Source organism: Vigna unguiculata, chromosome 11 (genome assembly GCF_004118075.2).
Source record: "Vigna unguiculata cultivar IT97K-499-35 chromosome 11, ASM411807v1, whole genome shotgun sequence".
Lineage (NCBI taxonomy): Eukaryota > Viridiplantae > Streptophyta > Magnoliopsida > Fabales > Fabaceae > Vigna > Vigna unguiculata.
This window is the reverse complement of record NC_040289.1, coordinates 5,521,207-5,527,822: the sequence shown is the minus strand read 5'-3', so window position 1 is coordinate 5,527,822 and position 6,616 is coordinate 5,521,207. Positions and strand designations below refer to the sequence as shown.

Here is a 6,616-nt window from a genome sequence, read left to right as displayed (position 1 = left end):
GAGAGAAAACAAAAAATATCTTAATAATTTTTTTTTATATATTTGATTTTATGTTTTATTATTTATTATTGTACTTTATAAAATAAATAAAAAATACTTAATTTAATTTTTATTACTTTTGAATACAATATTATTTAATTTAAAAATACAAATAATTTAAAAAATTTAAAAATTTATATAGTTTAAAAAAATTAAATATAAAATAATAAAAAAAATTAGGGAAGGGGGCCGTAGCCCGCTGCCCCTTCCAACCTTCGCCATCGAAAGTAGTTTGATCTGGTATGTATGTATCTATACTTTTATTTATAATTTAAATTGCTAACAAAAAAAATAAAAAGTCAGGATGGCCGAGTGGTCTAAGGCGCCAGACTCAAGTTCTGGTCTTCGTGAGAAGGCGTGGGTTCAAATCCCACTTCTGACATTAATTTTTTTTTTTTTTTTATAAAACTCAGATTTAATATATTGGAATCACATTCTTGGAAAAGGATTGATATCTTTACCATTTATATAATATAATGTAACGCAAAACTACCGGTGTTAAAATATATGAAGTTGGACAGTTCATTTAAAAAAAGTTTCCCCGATCTAATATCCAGAAAAAAAATCCATACATTTTTTTTAATATCCGAGGGATTTCTATATATATATATATAAAAATACCCAAATTAGAAAGATATGATATAACTTATGTGATTGGATTCCACTAAACTTAATTAGATATTATTATATTATAAATACATATTTCTATATAATTTGGATATGAGAAACTAAGATTAAATTTATTTATTTTAAATTTTGTTTTTTAATGAACTAATACTTAGTTTTAAATATAATAAATAGAATTAACACCATAATATTAATTGATTTTACAAAATGATTATAATAGTCTATGATCCATGCGAATATTTTTTTGTTTTTTTATTTTATTTTTTTTAAATAATAATATAATTGTTATTATATTTATTTAACCATTAAAAATATTAATAATAATATTAATATAAATTATAAATTATAAATTTTTTAAAAGATTAAAATTCTATTTAGCAAAAGTATTTAGTATAACAACTATAATTAAAAAAACATACTTATAATAATAACACCATTATGAATAGTAATAATAAAAATAAAAAATGATACTAATAATAATAATAACAATATTTATGCTATAAATATTATTAATGATAACGCTAAGGTTAATGTCAATTATAATAATCCATAATCCATAATTATATATAAAGATATACATTAAAATACGATCTCGAAGTAGATTAATTTAAGAGGTGTGTCTAACTATAATAATAATAATAATAATAATAATAATAACAAAATATCATTATAATAATATCTCGTAGTGATAAAAATAACAATAATACAATAACTATATATATATATATATATATATATATATATATATATATATATATATATATATAAAGAGTATACATTTGTTGTGTTCTTTTTTGTTTATACAATTTTATCATCTTAATTATTATGTTAAATTAAAATAATTATTCATAAAAAAAATTATTTGTCCATTTTATCATTTTAATAATTTTAGTAACTATTTTTCTAATTCAAATAATTACAAAGATATAAAAATAAAATGAACAACAAAACAAATAAAAAGTGCAAGTAATTGAGATATGATCCCGTAGTAAATAAATATAAAATGTGTGTTTAACTATAATAATAATAATAATAATAATAATAATAGAAATAATAATAATAGATAATAGATAATAATAATAATAACACTAAAATAATATCGCGTAGTGATAAAAATGAGGGATAAGTATGTTTTTCATCCCTGTACTAACATGCTAAATTGGAAATCGTCAAAGTTTATATAAAAATGATCCTTTTACTTTTATAATGAGTGAAAAGTATCTCCATTTATTAAATATTTAATGATTTGGAAAACGACGTAGATGACGTGACAACTTTTTACTTCAACCGTTGTTACTGCAATTAAAACATTTAAAATTTAATTACCACATGTGGTGAATTGTTAAATTTTAAATTATAAAAATCAAGTAATTAAATTTTAATGTTTTAATTGCAGTAACAGCTGTTGAAGTAAAAAAATTGCCACGTCATCTACGTAGTTTGCTAAGTCATTAAATATGTAACACCGTTTAAAATGGAGGATACTTTTCACTCATTATAAAATTAAAAGGGTCATTTTTATATAAACTTTGACAGAGGGATGATTTCCAATTTAACATGTTAATACAGGGATGAAAAACATACTTATCCCTAAAAATAATAATAATAATAATAATAATAATAATACAACTATATATATAAAGAAATATATATATATATATATATATATATATATAGATAAACATCTTTGGTATCCTTTTTATTTTTTCAGTTTTATCCTCTTAATTGTTATATTTTAAACTTAAATAATTATTTAAAATAAAAAAATTATTTTTCAGTTTTATTATTTTACTAATTTTAGTGACTATTTTTTTTTTTGAATTAAAATAATTATTCAAATGTAAAGATAAATAAACAACAAAACAAATAAAAGAGACAAGTAATCGAACATGATTCATATATAGTAAGTAAATGTTAAATGTGTATGTAACCATAATAATAAAAACAGCAGTAGTAATAATAATAATAATAATAATATTATTATTATTATAATGATTATAGTTCTAATTAATAATAATAGTAGTAATAATAATAATAATGTAATAATAGAAATAATTGTAGTTAATAATGATAATTATAATACTTATAGTTGGTAGTAATATTGATCATAATGATTATACTTGATAACAACAATTATAGTTAATAATCTATAAATATATAGAGAGAGAATTCCCTCTTTTGTCTTCACATTTCATAATTTCAACTTTACCCTTTAGTATGTAATTATTTGTTAATTTTTTAAAAATTAACGGTTACTTTTACAAGTTTTTATAATTCTTTTTTTTTCCTATTCATCAACAATTATTTTCTCCATATATTTCACTTTATTTTTTAAAATATAATTTTATTTTGTTTATTGACTTAATAACATTACAATATCATTCATTACTAATATAATATCATGCATATTCAAAAATTGCGTACACACAGGCACGATGGTGCATTTGTTTACGCTAGTAATAATAATTATTATAATTAGAGCTGATAATAATAATAATAATAATTAGAGTTAAAATTGATAATAATAACAATAATATAAAAATAAAATAATAAATATCATGAAAGTTAGGTTATATTGTTGTAAATGTTATTATTAATGAAATGAAGTTGTAAATTCAGTTTTAAATATAATAAATAAAATTAATATCACAATATGGTACAGTTAATTGATTTTACAAAATAATTATAATATTTTTATTTATTTCAAATATGTTTAGAATAAAAATATAATTGTTATTATATTTATTTAACCATTAAAAATAATAATAATATTAATATAAATTATAAATTATAAAAATTTTAAAAGATTAAAAATATATTTAGCAAAAGTATTTAGTATAATAACGTTCTTTATATTTAAAAAAAAACACTTATACTAATAACATCACTATGAATAGTAATAATAATAATAAAAATAATAATGATACTAATAATAACAAACAAATGATAATAAAAATAATGTTTATGCTATAAACATTAATGTCAATAATGCAAATATCAAGGCTAATGTTGACATACTAATAATCTATAATTATATATAAAGATATATACATCAGCAACAAAACAATTAAAAAGGAAAAATAATTGAAATATAATCTCATAAAGGACAACTAATTGAAATATGATCTCGTAAATAAAATTAAGATGTGTGTCTAAGTATAATAATAATAATATCATTATAATAATATCCCATAATAATAATAATAATAATAATAATAATAATAATAATAATAATAATAATAATAATACACTAACTAAATATATAAAGAGATACACATTCCTTCAAAAGGACCCGGGTTCAAATCTTACAAAAGTCAATTAGTTTTTATTTTTTCATTTATTTCTATTACATATTAAGAAAATAAGATACTACCAAAATTACTACATTGTCTATTGTCTTTTATTGACAAGTGTCCTAAAAATTAATTTTTTCGTCATTTTAAAACTCAGGTACAAAAGGACTTGGGTTCAAATCTGTCAATTTGTTTTTATTTTTTCATTTATTTCTTACATATTTAGAAAAAATATACTACCAAAATTACTACATTACCCATTATCTTTTATTGACAAGTGTGTTAAGAATTTTTTTTTTTTCATTTTAAAATTCAGGTACAAAAAGACATGGGTTAAATCCTATAAAAGTCTCGTTTATTTACGATTTCAACTACAATATTAATTATAAGTAATATTATTATTTTAATATTTTTATAAGTTTTATTATTTGTAATTATTAATAATAATATTATTATAAATATTATTTTTAGTGATAATAATAAAGTTCTAACCAATATTATAATAATAATAATATTATTATTATTATTATTAATATTATTATTATATGTTACTATTCTATATTATTAGTATTATTAGTATTATTAACATTATTAATATTAAAGTTATTAATGTTATTAGTAATATTAGGTAATATACTAATTTTATTATTATATATTATTGATACAAGAAAAGAAGTACTAGAAAAATTATTATTGTTATTATTAATATTATTATTGTTATCATTGTTATTAATAATTATTATCATTATTAGGAATTATAATTAAGAACTATGATTATTATATTATTATAATTACTATCATATCTAATTTAAAAAATTGGCATTCCGAAAATATTGTTATTAACCATAATAATTATTATTACTATTAACTAGCATAAACATAAGCGTTATCGTGTCTGTGTGTATTAAATATATGTGATATTACATTAGTAGATGATGATATTGTAATGTTATTAAGTTAACATATAAAATAAAATTAATTATATTTATTAAAAATAAAGTGAAATAGGCCAGAAAAAGATAAGAGGATAACCGTTGATAAATAAAGAATAATAGAAGAAGCAGAGATAGACCATTTTATAAAAAGTTTGTAAAAATAACGGTCAATTTTCAAAAAGTTAATAAATAATTATATTTTAAAAGGTAAATTTAGTATTTTGAAATGTGAACACAAAAGAGAAAATCTCTTTATATATTGTTATAGATATTATTTTAATTATCCATAATTGTTATTATTATTATTATTATTTCTATTATTATTATTATTATAGTTAAACACACATCTTAATTTTATTTACTACAGATTTATATTTCAATTATTTGTCTTTTCTATTTGTTTTGTTGCTGATGTATATCTTTATATATAATTATAGATTATTATCGTTAATATTAACCATATTATTAACATTGACATTAGTATTTATAGCATAGACATTATTATTATTATTATTATCATTAGTTTGTTATTATTGGTATTATTATTATTATTATTATCAATATTCATAGTGATGTTATTATAAGTGTTTTTTTAAGGTTAAAATACCTTTTTGGTCTCAATTTTCGTCAATTTTTTTCAAATAAGTCCTAATTTTGGTTTTGTGTTCAAATAGGTATCAATTTTCATCAATTTTGTTCAATTGGGTCCTTTTTTCCTAACACCATTTAAAGTTTAAATCATTAAGGCCATGAACAGTGACTGTCACGTGTCACTTCGAGGTTTTTTGAATTTTTTTATTTTTTTATTTTCTTTTTTATTTTTATTATTTTTAATTTTTTTTAAATGTACACGTGTCAACCCAGGAGCGTGCCACGTGTCACTTAGTGGTTTTTTTTAATTTTTTTTTTAAATTTTTGTTAAATAGATTTTTAATCTTTTAAAAATTTTAGAACTTATAGTTTATATTAATTTTATTATTAGTATTTTTAATGGTTAAATAAACATAATAACAATTATATTATTATTCTAAAATGATTTGAAATAATAAAAAAGTTGTGCATACAAACCTCACCTTAAAAGTTGGTTTGATGGTGTTGAGTTAGGCTTAAAGTCCACTTCTTACATAGTATCAAAGCTATTGTTTAAAAAAGTCTATCTTAGCAAGATTTATTGGACATTCTGTTTCACCCGTCATCAAACCGCTACCAGACCATCCATTTCTAGACACACGCACGAGATATATATACCTCGGCATGAGTGAGTGTTTTGGAATTTTCACATCGACTATAGATAAGATAATTTCATAGTATATAAGTAGAGTGCAAGCCTCACCTTAAAAGCTGGTTTCGTGGGGTTTGTGGGATTGAGCTAGGCTTAAAGTCCACTTCTTACCACACATGGGTCATACGCTATTTTAATTATTTCATAAAATTAATTAACTGTACCATATTGCAATATCAATTTTATTTATTATATTTAAAAGTTAATTTACTACTTCATTACTTTAATAATAATATTTGCAATCGTATAACTTAATTCTCATTATGGTTATTATTCTATTGATATATATCTTTTAATATATAATTATAGATTATTCTTTTAAAAATTTAAAAATTTATAATTTATATTAATATTATTATTAGTATTTTTAATGGTTAAATAAATATAATAAAAATTATATTATTATTCTAAAAAGATTTGAAATAAACAGAAACAAAAAA

At 18.9% G+C, this 6,616-nt stretch overlaps 1 non-coding gene across 1 annotated transcript; it reads left to right on the top strand.

The window, feature by feature from the left end:
- The first annotated feature begins 337 nt into the window (after window positions 1–337).
- Window positions 338–421, top strand: TRNAL-CAA. The gene has a single exon. It is a non-coding gene; the product is annotated as a tRNA-Leu (tRNA).
- The last annotated feature ends 6,195 nt before the right edge of the window (window positions 422–6,616 follow it).